General features: G+C 48.5%; 1 protein-coding gene across 7 annotated transcripts in view; it reads left to right on the plus strand.

Annotated features, from left to right (window-relative positions):
* The first annotated feature begins 488 nt into the window (after positions 1-488).
* Positions 489-20,753, plus strand: part of KIAA0232 (KIAA0232 ortholog) — a 72,264-nt gene continuing 51,999 nt past the window's right edge. For 4 of the 7 annotated variants that reach the window (XM_059676105.1, XM_059676143.1, XM_059676126.1 and 1 more), the window contains exon 1: positions 490-680. The gene's annotated coding sequence lies outside the window, so the exon portion shown is untranslated. Of the gene's footprint in view, positions 681-20,035; positions 20,269-20,753 lie in introns of those variants that run through there. The other 3 variants (XR_009450071.1, XR_009450070.1, XM_059676115.1) reach the window with 2 other exon arrangements.

Below are 20,753 nucleotides of genomic sequence, written 5' to 3' on the forward strand. Positions count from 1 at the left end.
GGCCAGGCCTCCGAGTCGCATTTAGGGAAGGTGGGCGGGTGGGAAGAGGCTGATGAGAAGGTTAGTGCACATTTTTGGCTCCCACTTCCGACTCTTCCAGACCTATTTTTGCCTGCTTCATCAAAGGAGCCACGTTACATTCGTTACGTTCCTTTAGCTTGTCTTTTCTTTTTTTAATTAAAAGTCTTTATTTAAACCACCCCCTCCAGCCATCCCAGGACGCGGCGCGGAGGGGCGCAGACAGGTGGAGCGAGCGCCCGGGAAGGCGGGGGCTGTGCCGAGCCGCGGGGGCCGGGCGGCGGCGGCGTTCAGGGCTTTTTGCCGAGAGCAGCCCCGCGCCCTCCGGAGGGGGCGGCTCCTCTCCGACCGCCGCCCCAGGTAGCCGGGCTCCGCCGGCACCCGCCCGCCCGCCTCCGCTCCCGCAGCGCCGCGGCCGGAGGGGCGGGGCCGGGGCGGGGCGGGCGTGATGTAATCCCGGCGCCGGGCGGAAGGATATGGAGCGCGCCGCCGGCGGGGCGCTGAGGCCAGTTGCCGGGTAACGGAGTGGAGCGGCTCCGCGCAGCCTCCCGCCCTCCGCGAGTGGCGCCGGGGCCGCCGCCGCTTTACGTAAGGCGCAGGCCAGGGCCGCCGGCGCTTGGAGCCCAAGAGGAGAGGAGAGGAGAGGAGGCGCCGCTCGGCAGGTACCGGGAGGCCGGGGCGGGCGGACGGGCGCGGCCCCCGGGCCGGTCGGGCGGGGAGGGACCCGGCGGGCAGCCGCCGCCGAGAGACTGTGGGGCCGGCTGGAGGGAGGCCGGGCCGTCCCAGGAGCCGCGGGCTCCGCGAGCACCCCGGCCCGGCCCCGGCGTGCGGCGGGCTGCGGGCTCGGGGACCCCCCGCCCCGGCCCGGCCCGGCCCGGCCCCGCGCTCCGGGAGAGCGAGGGGCGGACGATGAGTCCGCACAATGGGCCGGCGTCGCGGCGCCGGGAGCGGCTCTTCGGGGGGAGGCGAGGCGCGGGCCGGACGTGGGCCGGGGCGCGGAGCCCCGGCCTCGGCGGCGGGGTCCCGGCGTGGCCGGCGGGTGGGCGCTCGCGGCGCGGCCCCCTCCCCGCCAGCATTGTCCTTCGGGGGCCCGGGGAGGGGAACGGCCGGCGGGGGAGGGGCCGCGCGGGGCGGGGCCGGCCTGACGGACGGGCGCGCGGGCCTGTGGCGCGGCGGGCGGCGGGCGGGGGGCGGGGCCGGGGCCGGGCGCGCGCGGGGCGGGCGCGGCGCAAGGTTTGGCGAAGGTTACGGCCGCCTGCAGGCGTGACGGGCCCGCGGAGTCCCCGCCGCGGCCGAGCGGGGGTCCCGAGCCCGGACTCCCGAGCGCTCGCCGCCCCCGCGGCCGTTCGGAGCCGCCCCTCCTCTCCGCCCGGGAGACGCGGGCCGCGGCGTGTGACCTGCCGCGCGCGGCCGGGGGTGCACGGACGGGGGCCTGCGCGTCCCGGGGAGCAGACGCCCCGGTCGCGGAGCCCAGTTTTGACGTCTCTTTCGCCGCCTCTCGGCCCTGCCCCCCACAGGGAAGCTGGGGGGGCGTCAGCCGGGAGACCGTGCAGCGGAGAAGCGGGGAGGGGCATGCGGGTCGCTGGAGCGATTTAACCGAATGCGGTTCCTGCCGGGAATGACCTGGGGTGGACACTTGGACATTCCGGTGGAGGCTGCCTCCGAGTTCCCGAGTCGGGGCTTACACACACACACCACAGAACGGCGGGGAAGTTGGGTGAGGTGGACGGGGCCAAGCAGTTTTGATAATGGGGGTTGTGAGTAATCCAGATTTCTTCTATGTAATGCTAGTGGCCCGGTGCACGAAATGCGTGCATGGGGAGGGAGTGTCCCTCAGCCCGGCCTGCACCTTCTCCAATCTGGGACCCCTCGGGGGATGTCCGACTGCCAATTTAGGCCCGATCCCCGTGACATCCGTCTCCCAATTTGGGACCACTGGCTCCTAACCGCTCACCTGCCCTGCCTGCCTGATCGTCTCTAACCAGTCTGCCTGCCTGCCTTCTCGCCCCCAACTGCCCTCCCCTCCTGGCCTGATCGCCCCTAACCGCCTCTGCCTCAGCCTGCCACCATGGCCTTGTCCCTAAGGATTTCCAGAAGCTCTCCAGGTCTAATTAGTATATTACCCTTTTATTAGTATAGATAAGACCCGCACCAGAACACCTTGACCATTTCATAGACTTTGGAATTTAAAGGGGAGGGGAAAAAATCTGCCACTCTGCATTCTGAAGGTCAGATGTTCTCTCATCAGTTGTTCTGGATTCATCCATTTAAAAAAAAAAAAAAAAAATATATATATATATATATATATATATATATATATATATATATATATTATTGATTTTTTACAGAGAGGTAGGGAGAGGGATAGAGTCAGAAACATGGATGAGAGAGAAACATGGATTAGCTGCCTCCTGCACACCCCCTACTGGGGATGTGCCTGCAACCAAGGTACATGCCCCTGACCGGAATCGAACCCAGGACCCTTTAGTCACCAGGGCTCTATCCACTGAGCCAAACCGATCAGGGCTAAAAAATGTATTTTTATTTTTATTGATTTCAGAGAGGAAGGGAGAGGGAGAGAGAGATAGAAACATCAGTGATGAGAGAGAATCATTGATCGGCTGCTTCCTGCACGCCCCCTACTGGGGCCGAGCCCACAACCCAGGGCCTGTGCCCTGACCAGGAATCGAACCTGGGACCCTTCAGTCCGCAGGCTAATGCTCTACCCACTGAGCAAAACCAGCTGGGGCTGGAACCATCCGTTCTTAAATGGGTCTCAGGACCTTTACGCCATTCTTTTGTGACAAACACTTTCTGAATTAGGTAAGCTCCTTGCAGTTACATCTACAACAGGGTGAAGCAAAGGAGCTTTAAAGGCGTGCCTTCGTGAAACACGAGTTTATTCTTTATTATTATTATTTATTAATTATTGTTCTATTTTGCATATGAACAACTGTAAACCTCCTTTTGCCCCACCCTGTATTCTAGATTTAATTGCTGTACCCTGCTAAATAATGAATTTTTAATAATTCTAAAGTAGTTTACTGCTTCAAGTTGGGGCACATGTATAATGGTCTCTCAATGAAATGCCAATTTGGCTACTTGAACATGGAATGAAGGGCAGAATACTAGTCTTAAATATTTAACTCCATAGCACGTGGAATTAGAGGTACCAGGGTTTTTTTGTTCATTTTTTAAAGGACAGGTCTTTAACATGGGGTTAACAGAAAGCATATCTATAACTATTTTAAGGCTAATTAGCTTATTTACACAAGTTGCAAACATTTGGGAAAATTACATGATTTTTAACACTTCTCTAACGATCTTATAGATCACCCTGCTTTTACAGTAGCAATATTGCTTTTCAAAAGCAATAGGATAAAAAAATTTTTTGCCCAGAATGGAAAAGTACCGAGCCTGGATTTTCTGTTTTAGCAGCATTTCACTTGGAACAATTAATGGCCTCTGAGCCAGTTTTCTCATCAGTGAAATGGGAATAATGATGATACCTGTCTCAGGATGGTTGGGATGGTCAAGTAAGGGGAGATGTGAAATAATTCCAGCAACATTCAGCCCCTTTAAAAAGACTAGATTAGTGCCAATGTGTCAATGCTTCTGATTCCTTTCTTGGCTTAAAGCTTTGTCTTCAGGCTCCTCTCCACCTCCTCCTCTCTGGCCACCAGAGTCATCTTTCTGAAACATGGATCAGATCTTGCCAGTCTCTGGCTCAGAAAGCTTAAGACTACCTGCTGGTGGGGGGATGGAATCCGGGCCCACCAGCATCCCATTCAAGGCCCCTCGTGGCCCGGCCCCAGACGTCTCTGAACTTCACCTGTCCTCTTCTTCACCTTTCCACACTGCCGCTAATCAGGACCACTCTTTGTCTCGGAACATGCCAAGCTGCTGCTTCCTTCTTTGCTTAGAGCCTCAGCTCTGATTGGAATGCCTGTCTCACTCCCATCCCCTCCAGTTTTTAAAATGTTTTGTTAATCCTCACCCGAGGATATTTTTCCCATTGACTTTTAGAAGGGAGGGAGGAAGGGGTGGGGGGTAGAGGAAGAGAGAAACACTATGTGAGAGAGACACATTGATTGGTTGCCTCCCACACACAACCTGACCTGCATGAAACCTGCAGCCCGAAACCTGCAGTCCAGGTACGTGCCCTGGACCGGGAATCGAACCCAAGACCCTTTGGTCTGCAGGCTGAGGCTTTAAACACGGAGGCAAACTGGCCAGGGCTCCCCTCCAGTTTTTAAAAGCCCACATCTGATTTTACGTCCTCTCTGGAACCCTTTGGAAATCCTGTAAAAATGAGTTATTCATTTCTGCAGTCATAATCCTCTGTTTTTACTTGCATTATTACCTGTATCATGTTGTATTGTGTATGTTAAACTCTGGCTGTGCTGTTATTTTACCCCCAGCACCTTGCTCAGGAGTTTAAACATGAAAGTGTTCAAATGTTTGCTCAAGTCTGTAATCGCCTTATGTAGTGTGTTATTGTTATGAAGTATGTTAATAGCAAACATCAGAGTCCCAACCACAACATTCACAATGCGGTTATATTGTGTTGAAGATAGTTAATACTTAGAATATTTTTTCCAGTTATTTTTGGCCTCTCATGTGATACCAAGTGGGATCTTTATACGACATGCAAACAACCGCCTCCCATCTGTCTGACTGCCAGCACCCAGGAGCCTGCCTGCGCCCGCGGAGCCTCGCACTGTCCCCTGGACGGAGGAGCCAGGCACAGGGTTTGAAGTGTCCCTTACCTCTGAAATCTCATTGCACTCCCAGCAGATTACTTTTTATTAAAATGGTTTTTAAGACAAGATTTATTAATGTCACTAGAAAGTAGTTTGCATGGGAGGGCTTATTTAAGGCCACGAGGCCTGTACTGGAGACTCGGCTGTGTCTGGGCGCAGCGCTCACCCCTGGGTCACTGTGGGCAAGTCGGTTACATCCCTCTCGGACTTTAGTCTCTTTGTTCTGTGAAATGAGAGCGGTCTTGTCTGTGCTATTTTTGTTGTCGTGTCCCTTAAAGTGGCCATACTTGGTGTCCTGCGTGTCCTCGTTGCGCTGTTAGTGAGATGCCTCACTTCCAGCACGTTCGTCCTTCTTGTTACCCAGGCTGGACACTCGGCTTCTTCCGTTTCTTCACCAGATTTTTGCCCCATCTGCCTCCACGTGTCCTTTCCACCCACCTTTTCTAGGGCTCCTCGCCCCTGCCGCTGTGGGCTCTTGTCAGCCCTCACGTGGATGTTACGTAGGCCTGCTGCTGACCGGCCTCGCTTTCTCCAGTCTCTCTGGTCCTGCGTTGTTACAGGATGATTTAATAGTAAACCAAACCATGGCCGCCTTCCCCCAGTGTGCACCGGAGGTTCTCAGCACCCCTCCATCACACCTGGGGTATGGCCGAGTTCTGCTGGGAGGTGGGCTGTCTCCTGCAGAGCCTTCCCTTGGAGCCACCAACACCTGGCCCTGGTGGAGAATTCACGTGAAAGGGTTAGGAAATCGCTCTAAGACCTTATGCCATCTGGCCTCATTCCAGCCTTGAGCTTGATCTTTTACTGTGTCTCTCTCGTCACCTTGTGTTTCAACACTAGACCTCTGGCTGCTTTCATGGTTGTTTGTCCAGTTCCTTTATTCTGGAATGTCCTTTCTGCCTTTTTCTTCCTGTCGGAATTCTTAATACTGACGGTTTGGCTTAAATACTTCTGCTTCTATGAGAGACGCTTCCCCTGGTTTTCAGAATTAACTCCTCATTCTTCTCCCACACGGTGCTTGACTGGTACCTCCACTTAGCTACTTTTTCCCTTTGACTTTTTAGTTAAGTCTTTACATGGAGGTCTTTCCTGGATTGTAAACTCCGAGGGAAGAGAGGGAACTCTTATCCATTGCTGACTCCTGCTAATGTGCAGTGTGGCTTTTTACATAGTACTTATTCCTTGAGTGTTTGAATTAACTCAGTTGGTCTATAGTCTCTGATTTCAGCGGAGGGGGAGGAGGGTTGGAGTGGCTTTAGATGAGAGCTGCTTGAATCCATCCGCACGACACTCGAACAAGGCCCAGCGCGTAGTAAGTGCTCAGGAAGTGGCAGCTTTTAGCTGTTAGTTGGAGCAGGTGTGGGAACAGTGGTGGTTGGGTACGTTGATTGGTTTTACAGCTCATACTGGTACTGTAACATGCCCACAGGTTCATTTCTGGGCTTGTGTGTAAAGGAAAAGTCACCTGGTCTCCACCTGCACCTCTGTTCTCTCCTTAGTTTTGGGAATAAGCAGAACAGGAGCATTGGCTGGAGAGGGGTTTTGCACAAGTAGATCCATGATGGTGCCCAGTTTGTTCTGAAGACGGCAAACCTGCCTGTAGGCCAGGCAGTTTCTTTTGCCTGTGGCTTGTGTGGGAAATGGGAATTGTCCGATTTACACTGCATATTCTTTTTCAGTGAAACAAATGTTTCATTTTAATCTTCTATCTTGAAATAATTCATTAAACAATAGTGTCTCCCTATGCAGTATTTGGAATGACTGTTGACATGGAAATTCTGAGTTAGACATCATCTTCCAGCTTTGCCCTGAAAGGCTTCTCTGGAGCCCTCTCTCTCTGTCTGGTCAGCAGCCTTACCCCTGACCCGCTAAGGAGAAAGGAAGCGAGGAAACCCAGCTATAATTTGGAAACTTGTAATTCAGTATTTATTTTTCAGTTTATATGCACTAGTTATTAACAAGCTCTACCCAGAAACTTGAAAAAGTACTGTTAGTTCTAAAATAAATGGAATTCCCTACTTGCAGCAACACAAGAATATGTATTGATTGCTATTTAACGTATATTGACTATATTTATGATTATGAACTTAAAAAAAAATCATTGGAAACTTACATATTCCTAATAAACTGCTCTTAAAACTTGCCCCAAAGAATTGGGGGTGATGGGGCTATCCCACTGAATGAATGAACTAATAACTGTATTAGAAAGACAATAAAAAGTTAGAAAATTAATAATTACAGAAATGCTTGAGAATGTGTTTCTCTGCGTGTGTGCTTCTAGCTAGAGCAGTGGTTCTCAACCTTCCTCATGCCGTGACCCTTTAATATAGTTCCTCATGTTGTGGTGACCCCCAATTTCATTGTTACAAATTGAACATCATTAAAGCACAGTGATTAATCACAAAACAATAGGTAATTATATATGTGTTTTCCGATGGTCTTAGGTGACCCCTGTGAAAGGGTCGTTCGACCCCCAAAGGGTCGCGACCCATAGGTTGAGAACCGCTGAGCTAGAGTGATGGAAGAAGGTGAGTGCCATGGGTGCAGGCTGTGGGTGTGTGTGGGTGTGTGTGGGTGTGTGTGCACGCGCGCGCACACTTGGGTGTGTGCGTGCATGAGTGATTCTCTAGAGCAGGGGTGGGCAAACTTTTTGACTCACAATGGGTTCTTCAACTGGACCGGAGGGCCAGAACAAAAGCATGGATGGAGTGTTTGTGTGAACTAATATAAATTCAAAGTAAACATCATTACATAAAAGGGTACGGTCTAGCCGGAACCGGTTTGGCTCAGTGGATAGAGCTTCGGCCTGCGGACTGAAAGGTCCCAGGTTCGATTCCGGTCAAGGGCATGTACCTGGGTTGCGGGCACATCCCCAGTGGGGGGTGTGCAGGAGGCAGCTGATCGATGTTTCTCTCTCATCGATGTTTCTAACTCTCTATCTCTCTCCCTTCCTCTCTGTAAAACAATCAATAAAATATATTTAAAAAAAAAAAAAAAGGGTACGGTCTTTTTTGTTTGTTTGTTTTATTCATTTCAAACGGGCCGAATATGGCCCGCGGGCCGTAGTTTGCCCACGGCTGCTCTAGAGTGAGCCTGGTCACTGTGTGAGCGGAGTCTTTAATTCATGGTGCCTGGCGCAGGGGAATGGCACAGCACATATGGAAATGAAATGAATCCATCCCTAGGGAGATAAGTAAGTGTAAAGAAATAAGTCTCAATGCATTTTCAAAATTGTTTTTGGGGTGAAGTGGTTGTTACCTCAGTAATGAAGAGCGGTAGAACAGGGGAGGGAATTATTTCCCTCTCAGCCAGGAGTTTGCTTGGAGCGCAGTTACATTTATTTCCCAGAGTACCTTTGGAATTTTAATAGGCAATGCATCGCTATTCAAAACTGCCTCCCTAGTTTGGGGATTTATTCAGGCTCTTTACTTTTTTCTTCAGTTACTTGCCTTTTCTTAGGTGTCTAACGTTTTACTCCTTGTTAGCATCTTCCCTGAAGATTTTAATCGAGAGGGAGTTGAAATTGAATCAACACTTTTTTTTTTTATCCATTTCTTGATGGTGGTTGTTACTCGCTGCTGCTTTCTTTGGTTATCACCATAAATAATTGGCTACTGGTAGTAATTTTAATAACTTTTTGCTATTACCAGCTAATTGGTAATTTTTATAAAATGTAAAGCTTAACTTAAAACTGTTAAAGTATATTTTGTATTATTTACCAAAACATTGTTTTGAACATAAGTAATTGTTATAAAGCCCATTTATTTACTTATTTTAAAGCCCAAAGATGGTAGGATCATGTATTTTTAATTTATTTTTGTTAATCCTCACCTGAGGATATTTTTTCCATTGATTTTCTTTTAGAGAGTTGGGAGGGAGGGAGAGGGCAAGGGAGGGAAGGAAGGAGGGAAAGAGAGAGAGAGAGAGAGAGAGAAATGTTGATGTGAGAGAGACATCCATTCATTGCCTCCCACACGCACCCTGACTGGGGCTGAGGATGGAAGCTGCAAACCAGGCATGTGCCCTGACTGGACAATGCCCAACCAGCCCCACTGGCCGGTGAGCCTTTTTTTTTTTTTTTAAGTATATATTTTAAAAATCTAAGAAAGAAGTAAATTTTAAGATGAAAAGTAAATCTTCACTCCTCTTCCCATCCTGTACTCATCTTGAAAAACCACCAAGTTTCTTGGATGTCATAGAAAAAACTATGCCTATACTTGTAAGAAGTGGAGTCCTGGTAGAGTGTTCTGTGTTTAAACAAGCACTAGACTTCGTGTCTTGGGCGCTTTTCTTATCAGGCACCCAGATCTCCTTCCTCACAGGTCTCCTCGCTTCTCATGGCCGAGTATTCCGTGTGTGCACGCCCACTGGCTGATGCGAGGGCTTCCCGTTGCAGTGGATGTTCTAGACATGTGTCCTGGGAGTTTGCGTGGTAACCTCCTTACCCTACGCAGCCGACAGAAAGCTGACCGGCACGTGTCTGACTTCTCTGAATTATCGTTGATCATGTGAAAATTTTTCTTGGTGGCTCTATTTTAATAATTTTAGACATTAGCCTTGATATTTTTTCTCTGAAGTAGTCCTGTATTATAATTTTGTATTAATAAGGATGACAACTTTTTGTGCTGCACATTAAATATTAGATTACTAAAAATTACAAAGGCTCACAGTCCCCCTCATGAACTAGCAACCTGGACAGTCACATGGGCCCTCACTTGGTTTAATGCTCTGCTGTCACAGTCTCGATATTCTTAATTAATTTTGCCCTGGACCCCACAAATTATGTAGCCAGTCCTGTAAGACTTTTTAAAACAAGCTTATAAAAGTAAGAACCCTCACCCTCAAGCTTCCTACTCCTGCTCTCTGTGACTCGCGCTGACCATTAGTTACCCACTTGGGGATTTTCCAGAATGCATATGTAAGAGGCGCACATACGTCATGCTCAAGGTTTTGTAAAAACTGCTGAATTTAAATCCACAAAAAGTCAGTGCATATGTTCCTGGAAAACTCCATAATAATCTAGAAGGCTACAAACTTAAAAAAAATTTTTTTAAGGGGCTTTAAAAACCTTAACTTTAAGAAGTTGGTACTGCCTGGCCGGTGTGGCTCAGTGGTTGAGCATCGACCTAGGAACCTGGAGGTCACGGTAGATTCCAGGTCAAGGGCACAGGCCCGGGTTGCGGACTTGACCCCCAGTAGGGGGCGCGCAGGAGGCAGCCGATCAATGATTCTCTATCATTGATACTTCTATCTCTCCCTCTCCCTTCCTCTCTAAAGTCAATAAAAATATATTTTTAAAAAAGTTGGTACTTGCTGGAAGCCGGTCCATCCTTGCTGCTTGACACAGTCGCTGCAGGAAAGAAACATCTGCACAGCATATGTTTCAAGGGACCTGGCGTATATAGCATACTGTTCTTAATATGTTTGCTCCCCTTAACGCTGTGTGTTTTAACCAAGGTCACCTCTCCGAGAAAGGTTGTTTCCCCAGGTAGGAATTTTTCCCTGAAGTCAGGGAGGGGATGAAATGCCTTAACTAAGTGCCAGGCGGGTAGTTAATCACTACAAACAATCATGCTTAAGCTACATAATCTTTACTCCCTGGAATGGAGATAAGAAACGCCCTAGCCTTTGTAATGGAAATTGACAGGATTAAAATCAACTGGTATAAATACGGATGTAACAAGACAATAAGCAGCAGAACCTCTCTGGAGATCGAGACCAGAACTTGGCTTGAGATCCTGGCTAGGCTGCTGATCAACTGAACGCTGATCTCCGTGTCATTCCTTCTTCGCCGACTCCATCCACACCTTTGGGGAACCCCTGGACCTGCTGGGGTTGGACCCCGGCAGGTACTGAACTGCATTTTTATATTTTGTACTGGGTGTTTTTTTAAAGTGTACTTTTTTAAAAAAAATCCTCACTAGAGGACATTTTTCCATTGATTTTTAGGGAGAGTGGAAGAGAGAGGGAAATATCAATGTGAAAGAAACACATCGACTGGTTGCCTCCTCCCTGAGCCCCAGCCAGGAACGGGTCGAGGAGGAGCTGCAACTGAGGTACATGCCCTTGACTGGAATCGAACCCAGGACCCTTTGGTCTGCAGGCTGACACTCTATCCACTCAGCCAAACTGGCTAGGGCTAAAGTGTACTTTCTTGAAGCTTTAGGGGAAACAGCTTACGTTTCAGAGTATATGATACCCATCTCTGATGAGATTTCACTTTCTAAAATCTCATAAATAAATTCAAAGTCCATCATAGGAATGAAAATAAAAGTTTTTTCATTAGGCTTAATTGAACAAGGGATTACTGTTGGGTATATAAAGTCATTTGGGGCTATATTTCATTAAAAATGGTCAGAAGTTATGGGGCAGGGTCAAGGTGGAGGATCTCAGCAGCTACAGGGATGGGTTAGGAGGGGAAGGGCTCATACTCGGAAGTCGGGGCCTGCATGGGTGGCCATGTGGTGGGACCTCAGGGGACTGTCATTTCATCCTCCAGACAGTCTCGAGAGGGTGGGATTGTCTCCGTTTTACAACTGATGCTGTGGCTCAGGTCTCCAGAAACTTCCCCAGGGTTACAGATAACATGGCGGAGCAGGAGCCCAGGCTCTCCCCTTGCAGCTGAAAGTGCACGTTCCTCCCACTGCCCTACTCTTCCTGGAGGGTCATTCATCCACGTAATGCTTGAGCGCCTGCTTCGTCCTAGGCACAGATGCCAAGATGGTCAGACATGCAGGAGACTTACCGGGGACGTGCCTGGGAAGGGAAGGAGGAAGGACAGGGCACATGGGATGTGACTGTGAAGGGAGAGGAGGCAGGGCCAGGCAGTTCTGAGGAAGTCATGGCCCAGCTGATAGGAGGTCTGCCAAGGGCAGGGAGGCGGGGTCTGGTCCCCCTCTGATCGCTGTTGCTGCGGGCAGCCTGGGAGACTTATGGCCTCATGTCCTTTCTGTGGTGACTTGAATGTCCAGCAGGCGGAGGCTGTTGGCCACCTGAGGGTCACCCCCCCCACACAGCCAGCACACACGTGTTCTGTCCTGGGAGGGGTGGGGAGAGGCTGATGATAGGAGTAAGCAGTGGATCCGCATGTCAAGTGGAGATCTGTGCTAAGGAAAAACAGAGCAGAGGTGGCAGTGTTGCACAGGGTGGACAGGGAAGGCTCTGGTAAGGTGACAGGAGCTGAAGGAAACGGCGAGAGAGATGTGAGGGTAGAACGCGGAGCACCTGGTCTGGGTGCGTTGTGAAGGTAGAACTAAGAGGTGCTGGTGGATAGATATGGGATGTGAGAGGAGGGGAGTCAGCTTGAGCCATAGAATCAAAGCATTGCCCTTGACTGACATTGGGAAGGTCATGGCAAGGATGGCGGTCGTGAGAATGCAGTTTGTTTTTTATTTAAGACATAAGTTGTGTCCTAGCGAGTTGAGCACAGTAGATAGAGCATTGGCCTGCAGACCGAAGGGTCCCAGGTTCTATTCTGGTCAAGGCATGTGCCCCGGGCCCTGCTCGAGGCTCGTGCTGGAAGCAACCAGTCGATGTGTTTCTCTCACATTGGTATTTCTCTGTCTTTCCCTCTCTCTTCCACTCTCTCTAAAAATCAATGGAAAAATATCCTCGGGTGAGAATTCACAACAAAAAAAGATATAAGTTGAGCGTCCAGTTGGACACCTCACTGTCCAGTACCTTGATGGCTTTAGAATTCTGGGGTTCATGAGAGAAGCAGTAGAGATGACATTTGGAGTAATTGCTACATCGATAGGATTTGAAATCTTGGGACTGGAGATCACTTAGGACTGTGCTGTTCAGTACGGTAGCCACGAGCCACTTGTGGCTTTTGAGCACTTGAGATGTGGCTGTTTTTACTTGACCTGTCTTGTGTCAAATATTCCCCAGATTTCAAAGACTCAGTACGGGAAATAGAAGTGTAAAATACCATTCGTAATCCTTAACCTGGATTGTATTTAGAGGGTTAATATTTTGAATATATCGAGTTAAGTGAAATATGTTAAAAGTAATTTCACTTGGGACCTGACCAGTATTGCCCAGTGGTTAGAGCGTCGGCCCATGCACCTAAGGGTTGAGGGTTTGATTCCCAGTCAAGGGCACATACTTGGGTTGCAGGTTCAATCCCCAGGACCAGTCCGGGCATGCGGAGGAGGCAACTAATTGATGTGTGTCTCTTTCTCATGTTGATGTTTCTCTCTCCCCCCTTCCCTCCCTCCCTTCTACTCTAAAAATCAATGGTAAAAATATCCCTGGATGAGAATTAACAAAAAGTAAGCAAACAAAAAAATGAATTTCATTTGCTTTTCCCTTTTAATATGCCTACTAGAAATTTTACATCTGATTCAGATTTTGCTGTGGGAGGCCGCTGATGGGGGAAGTCAGCTGGAGAAGGTGGGTGGGCACCAGGGCAGGAGAGATGACCACGGACTTTAATGTTGGAGAACTTTTCTTGTTTTAAAGGACAAATGTGACAAGAAAACTTGAATGCTTTTGGAAGAAAATACAGACAAGTATCTTTCTGACCATGAGTGTAGAGAAGGCTATTTGAAGACGGTGTTTTCAGACTGGTAAAATGCAGGTTCTTTCTTACTCAGCCTGTAACTTAGTCAGGCCTCCAGCGGACTGGATGCGGCTCACCCACACTGGGGAGGGCAGCCTGTGTGCTCAGTCCACTGACTTGGACGTTAATCTCATCTAGAGGCACCTCACAGACACCGGCATCTGCTTACCCACCAAGTACCTGGGCACCATGGCCCAGGCCAGCCGACGCACGGCATGGTCACAGTGGCTGTTCCTCTCCTAAGCCCTTTACCCAGTTGCTCTAGTAACGCGCTCAGAGCCTGACAGACACCCTTATATCTTAGCCCTTTCCCTGCGTTTCAATCCTGCCTCTTTGCCAGCACCTTCCTGCTGGGAAGTTAGTCTGTGAGGCCTGGTGGCGTTGGCCCCACTGCGGGCGTTGAATCCAACCCGAGTGCTTCATCTTTCCCTGCCCCAAGGATGGAAGGACATGGGATTTTACTAGAACATGGTAGATTACACAGTGGCGATGCAGGTACAGAGCAAGGTGCTGGTGCGTAGGGAGCAAAGAATGGTGAGATTGATGGATGTCAGATTTTCTCTGGGATGGGAAGAATGCCACTGTTGAAGGAAGGATAGCAGTTAAATGTGTGCGCGCGCGAGATTCTTGGGCAGATCAAGGCCCAGTGGGCTTAGACTGAGAGCACAGGGTAGGGGATTTGATTTGTAGGTAGTGACATTAGTATAAATTGTACAGATCTTTGACATTGAAACATGAATGTTCTAGGGTCTAAACATCTTGAGGTAAAAGTCACACCGGCAGTTATAGTTACTGGTGGCTGGGTAACACCTGGAAGTTCTCAACCTGTGGGTCGAGACTCCTTTGGGGATCGAACGACCCTTTCACAGGGGTCGCCTAAGACCATCGGAAAACACATATATAATTACATATTGTTTTTGTGATTAATCACTATGCTTTAATTATGTTCAATTTGTAACAATGAAAATACATCCTGCATATCAGATATTTACATTACGATTCATAACAGTAGCAAAATTACAGTTATGAAGTAGCAATGAAAATAATTTTATGGTTGGGGGTCACTACAACATGAGGAACTGTATTAAAGGATTGCGGCATTAGGAAGGTTGAGAGCCACTGATCTAGATGAACTGAGCACCTCAGTTATTGTGATGTGATAACCTGCAAAGAAAGTTTAATCTGTGAAAAGCAGTCCAGATTTTTAAACCACAAATAGTAACAGATGAGTTTGTCCCAATTATTCCCCAATTAATTAATTATCTGCCTAGATTTAGTGGGACATATGCAGGTGACCAGGGGTCAGCAGTAATGGCCTATCCCCTGGTACTTAAGCCGAACTAGAACACATGAACACACAGACAGAATTAGTATGCAATCACATAGGGTTTACTTACCTATTCCTAGTGGGTCCTAGGCTCCGGCAAAGGCCACCTGGCGATGCACACCGAAAGACGGACGACGAAGACGGAGACAGACAGGTGGCCGCAGTTGGTTCAGACTCGCGCAGCAGAGCAGTCAGTCGGGCTCGTCTCACTGAGGGATGTGGAGTCCTCTTATCAGGCAGGAGATGTCGGCTGGAGAAGGCCCAGTGCTTATATAGCCGGTAGTAAACAACTTGTGTCTTATTGGTGGGGGCCAGACGGTGTGCCTTATGCTAGGCGCAGGGCGTTTACACTTTAAGGGCTTAGGGCATTCACATCAAGATAGTGGGGCGTTCACCTTGTTTACAACATTTTGGATATCACAGAGTCTTGGGGTCTCTACACAGCAAACATTTCACACATTAATCATCTCACACATGAGAGGGGTCTCCTTATGACCATAACATTATAACAAGTATGAGTCATCAAATAGCTGCCCGTCAAGTTAAAGAACTGAAACAGCGTTACTTTACATAAGCAGGTGTCTCCTTAGTAGTCAGCCCAGTTAAAAGGAGAGGCCGATCCAAACTGTCCAGGTGACAGAGAGAGCTCTTCCCTCTTACTGAGTGCCATCGCAGAGCGAAATGCTTGGCCTCTGACGTGGCCTTGGTCAGCCTGTGTGGGCCCCTGGCCTTCGTGCTGAACGCTCTGCTCGGTCTTGCATATGGACATGCTCATCCCCAGAGGCTCTGCTCTTGGCTCGGCTCTTCTAGAAACAGCCCCTTGTCAGAAAGAGCCTCTCCGAGAAGGTTAAGGAAGCGTGTGTTTATCAGAGATTTGCGGGACCTCGTGACAGGACTCACAGCAGCTAGTCAGCAGACCAGGAACCCTCTTCCTCAGACCCTGCTGGTGTCTTCCATTGTCCATCACCTCTTGTCCCTCCCTTTCCCCTTCCCTTGCTGGAAAGAAGCCTGAACTCTACTTTCTTCAAAGGGATTTGAGAAATAGGTCTTCCAGCTTCTCAGTTGGCGCCTTCTCCATCAGTAAACTTTTCTAAGCCTCAGAGCACAGGGCTCAAGACTTTGGGCAGTAACATGCTTAGTACTTGCCGGGGGCCGGTCCATGCTTGCTGTTTCAAGGGACCTGGCATATATGGCATACTGTTCTTAATATGTTTGCTCACCTTCTTGGCACTATGTGTTTTAACCAAGGTCACCTCTCTGAGAAAGGTTGTTTCCCCAGGTAGGGATTTTCCCCTGAAGTTAGGGAGGGAATAAAACCCCTTAACTAAGTGCCAGGCGGGTAATTAATCACTTTAACTACGAACAATCATGCTTAAGCTACATAATCTTTACCCCCTGGAATGGAGATAAGAAACGCCCTAACCTTTGGAATAGAGATTGATAGGATTGGAATCAACTGGTATAAACACAGATGTAACAAGACAACAGGACACAGAACCTAGACACAGAACCTACACAGAACCTAGAGACAGAAGAACTTCGCTGGAGAGAACATGGCAAAAGATCCTGGACAGAAACTGGAGACAGAACCTAGCGAGAGAACATGGCAAAAGATCCTGGACAGAAACTGGCCACAGAACCTAGAGACAGAACCTGGCTACAGAACCTGGATAGAACATGGCAAGAGAACCTAACTAGAACCTGGTGACTGAACCTGGCTGAAGATCCTGGACAGAACCTGGCTGGAGAACCTGGAGAACCTAGCAAGAGAACGTGGACACAGAACCTGGCTGGAGATCCTGAACAGAACTTTGCTGGAGATCCTGACCAGAACTTGGCTATAGAGATCCTGGCTAGGCTGCTGATCAACTGAACGCTGTCTCCGTGTCATTCCTTCTTCGCTGACTCCGTCCACACCTTTGGGGACCCCAGCAAGTACTTAGGATTCTATGTAGAACCGAGTGCTTTCACCTAGATTATTATCATTCTGTCTTGGTTCTTTCTTATCTTTTAAACAGAGAGGTTAACCAGGTCTACTAATACTCTCTGCCTGTAATTTGCTAATTCTGTGAAGACCCACGTCCCACGTGGTTCAGGGTTCGGGCTCTGGAGAAGGGGCCGCGCACAAATGACAGAGACAAAACAAGAAATAATAATTTGGAAATTGGGGGGCCAGGCGGGAGACCAGTGCAAGAGGAAGGACTCCACCTGTGCTCAGGCCTCGCCATCCTTTTATTCAGTTTGGGGTCCACCTATAACCCTTAGGCAATTCCAGTAACAGACAATCTTATCAGTAAGGATTTACATGACTATCTGATGGGGAAGTTGCTTCAGCTATCATTGTCTCCACTAAACAGTGGGTGCATAGCTCTGACCTTTGCCAGGGCTCAAAGGTCACCAGCATTCTGGGCTCCTTGTCCACACCTCTCTGCTGGAGAAGACAACAGGCAGCTTCCCACAAATTCCTGTTACTGTCAAGTAGCAGTGTTATCTATGGAACAGTTCCACATTTTAATGGCCGCTGGGGAATATACAATAATCAGTTGATTTCTGATAACCTAGCTAGTGAAAATGGAATTTCTTAATGTTTATACAGTTCTGTTTGCATAGAAAGTACTTATGTCCCACACTAGTTTTAGTTATGCCATTATCTTGAAAAGAAGCCTTGTTCATTTCCTAGGACTTGATACACTTCTAGATGGGGCTGGGGCTGTAGGTCTGATTGCCATTTCAGATGCCTAGGCTAAACAGGTGTCCATGGTCAGCTTTCAGCACTTGGTCCTATCTTCTTCTTTTAAAAAAAACAAAACATTTTATTGATTTTTTACAGAGAGGAAGGAAGAGGGATAGAGAATTAGGAACATCGATGAGAGAAAAACATCAACCAGCTGCCTCCTGCACACCCCCTACTGGGAATGTGCCCGCAACCAAGGTACATGCCCTTGACCGCAGTCAAACCTGGGACCTTTCAGTCCACAGGCTGAGGCTCTATCCACTGAGCCAAACCGGCTAGGGCTTGGTCCTATCTTCTGTGATAGTTTCAGTTTAGGTTGTAGAGTCTCTATGATTTTCTTTTCTGGCTATAGATTGGCTCTGAGTCAGGCTACCTTCCAAAGAGAATAAGCAGTACCTTGGTTCCACATTAATGTGCTGAGATCAGAAAATACCCGGCGAGGATTGCGTGTAACTACCTTGTCCTGTGTGTGCAGCTCTGGTTTGCCTGGCAAATATTATTTAGGATCTTGGTGAGAAGTAGTAGAATCTTAGTATTTCAAGCATTTGCTTTCCAAGTTCTCTTTTCTGTGTTCTTCTATTTATATTTTATGTCTTTTACCTTTATGCTTCAAAGGCTTTTCTTGGTGCAAAAATTCTGAGGACACCCAAATTGAAGAGTTATGAAAAGGTAATGCATACCCTTGCATACTGAGCACTTCAGCAAGTTCATTGGGAAATGTATGGTGAGACAGCGCCATTTAAAATACCGACATTTAAAATACCGAATGAAAGGCATGACCTGCAGGAGTCCCTTACTAGATCAGAGGGAAGGCAGGTTTCAGGGGAAAGAAGTACAAGTTGGTTCCCTAAGGATGAAGACCAAAGCCCACCCACCTAGGGTGGCAAACAGTAGGAAAACCCCAAGGGTCGTCATGCAGGTCACATGCCCAGTGCCTGGGGCACACGAGCCTCCAGTACCTGTGTGTGGGGGAAGGAGTTGAGTCATCGGCGCCGTCCCGTCCCGTCGTCCCGTCCCCCCCCCCCCCCCCCCAGTATTAGAAATACTGTTTTATTTCCCAGAATTTATTCCCCCCCTTTAGATGAGGAAGGATTTAGTTTGACTTAGTTTTGATCACCTGCCAGGGCCTAAGCCTTCTGCTGACTGGTGCATGGAATATGTCACAGTGCGGCCCTAAAGAACGTGAGCCTCAGCGTGAAGGAGCCCACGCAGGAGGCAGCTGGAGAATGTGTGCGTGGAGGGCGTGGGAAGCAGAGGGTGATGGGAGAGCCGCGTGGCCTCGGTTGTCAGAGAAGCTCCCTAGAGGAGGGGGGCAGGCAGCGACTCCGCTGCTATTGGGTCTGAATGTGTTAGCAGTTTTCATGCCTTCAAACCTTTCTGGACATATTACTCCAGCTTTTGTGTGGATTAGTGTTTCTTTCGCAGTGTTTAGTTCACCTGTGCTCGCATGTCCATCGAAGGTGGCCAGGGTGATGGTTGCAGCAGTGTGACCTGCAGAGTTGTTTCCGGTCACGGAAGCAGTCCTTAGAGCTCTGACACCTGCCCTGTCCTTCCCTCTTCTCTCCACAGCGGTGGGCATAGGTGAGAGTGTGTGTTCCACGCCTTGAGGAAGGGCGGCCGGGAGACTGGCTTGACTGGAGAGCTGTGAGTGGCTCACTTCCGGGGGCTCCAGCGCACGCTTTGGACAGATCTTGTTCTCTGGCTCCTGGGCTGGCAGGGTTCAAAGTTGGGGCCGTGCTGCCATCTTGTCTCCCAGGGTGATTGCACTGAGTGGTCACACTGAGCATCCTGCCAACCCAGGACGATGTAGCATGAGCAGGATAAAGGCCTTTGTGTTAAGCAAGCTACTGCGATTTGGGGGTGGTTTGTTTCTGCAGCATAACCTACCCTGTTTTGACTAAATAACTTTTCCAGATTTTGTCCTCTGGCCCTCGTCCTGGTTATTCTGAATTTTCTTCTTACTTTGCAGTAAGCTTCAGCTGTGCTTGCTGTTCTGCACAGTCTGACTTCGTCATAGACCCTTCCGTGATTACACTCTGTGATGAAACTTGACCTGTTGAAATTTGAGACCTGTCAGACATAAGGGTAGATGTTTCCCAATTCCCCAAACAGTTCCTTTGGGCACATGGTTAGCTCAGCGTAGCGGTGGCGAGCATCCCAGCTCTGGGAGTAAAGGGAGCGTGTGGAGCAGCCACAGGCACAGGAGGGGCGGGAACTCTGCTGAAAAGGCTAAGGACTCTGCTCAGCCCGCTGGGCAATTGCTGGAGAGGCAGAGCCAGTGCTGGCGAGTGTGGGAATGGGCGGCGTCGGAGCCGAGGGTGACGGGGCAGCGCAGCATGGCCTTGCGCCACGATGGAGCCGGCTGCTGAGCACTTGAACTGTGGCGAGTGTGCCCAACGAGCTGACTTTTCACTTAATCACGTAGCACCACGTGACTTGTGGCTGCCATGTTAGTGCCATGAGAACAGCGTTGGGAAGACCTAATGTTAGGTGAAAAAAGCAGAATGTAAAATATTATTATTCTACATGTTGAAATAATAAAATTTAAGTTCTATACAAAGGAAAAAACAATAATACCCACGCCAAAATACTAACAGTGTTAGGGTGGGGAAATTACGTGTATCCTTTTTAAAATATGTATATTTTTTTGTTGATTTCAGAGAGGGAGAGAGAGATGGAAACATCAGTGATGAGAGAATCACTGGGATCGAGCCTGCAATCCAGGCATGTGCCCTGATCAGGAATTGAACTGTGACCTGCCGATTCCTGGGTTGATGCTCAGCTACTGAGCCAAGCCAGCGGGGCAGGTGCCTGATCCTGTGGATTTTAACCCACATTTTATATTTGGGCCGGAGAGCCTGAGGTATAATGTTTGCTATCTGGTTCTCTTTGATTAGTTGTGTTGTCACACAAGTAAATTGAGAAAACCTCCCACAGATAATCTGTATGTGCCATGTCAGAGAGAGATTACGCTTTATAAAAGATGCTGGCCAGGCTCACTTTAGTTTTTATGAAATAAGTGACAAGCAAATCCAAATTCTTTAGCCATACAAAATAATGGGTTATTTGTGGTAAAATTTAAATTTAAAGGACTAATTCTTTTTACCAGTATTTCAGTGACATTACTATTCAGCTGCTCAGTTCTTGTTATACTTAAAAATGACTAGTGATTTGTTACCAGGTGAATTCTTTCAGCATTGCATATGAACAGAATTTGACTAGTTCTTGAAATACCAAAATAAGAATGAGTCTAATGGAGCACAAGCACAAGAATATAAATTTGAGTTTTCCTTTCTTTTAAAAGATATTAAAAATTTTTAAGTTTATAATGTCGTTTAGCTTAAATGT

Source organism: Myotis daubentonii, chromosome 1 (assembly GCF_963259705.1).
Source record: "Myotis daubentonii chromosome 1, mMyoDau2.1, whole genome shotgun sequence".
Lineage (NCBI taxonomy): Eukaryota > Metazoa > Chordata > Mammalia > Chiroptera > Vespertilionidae > Myotis > Myotis daubentonii.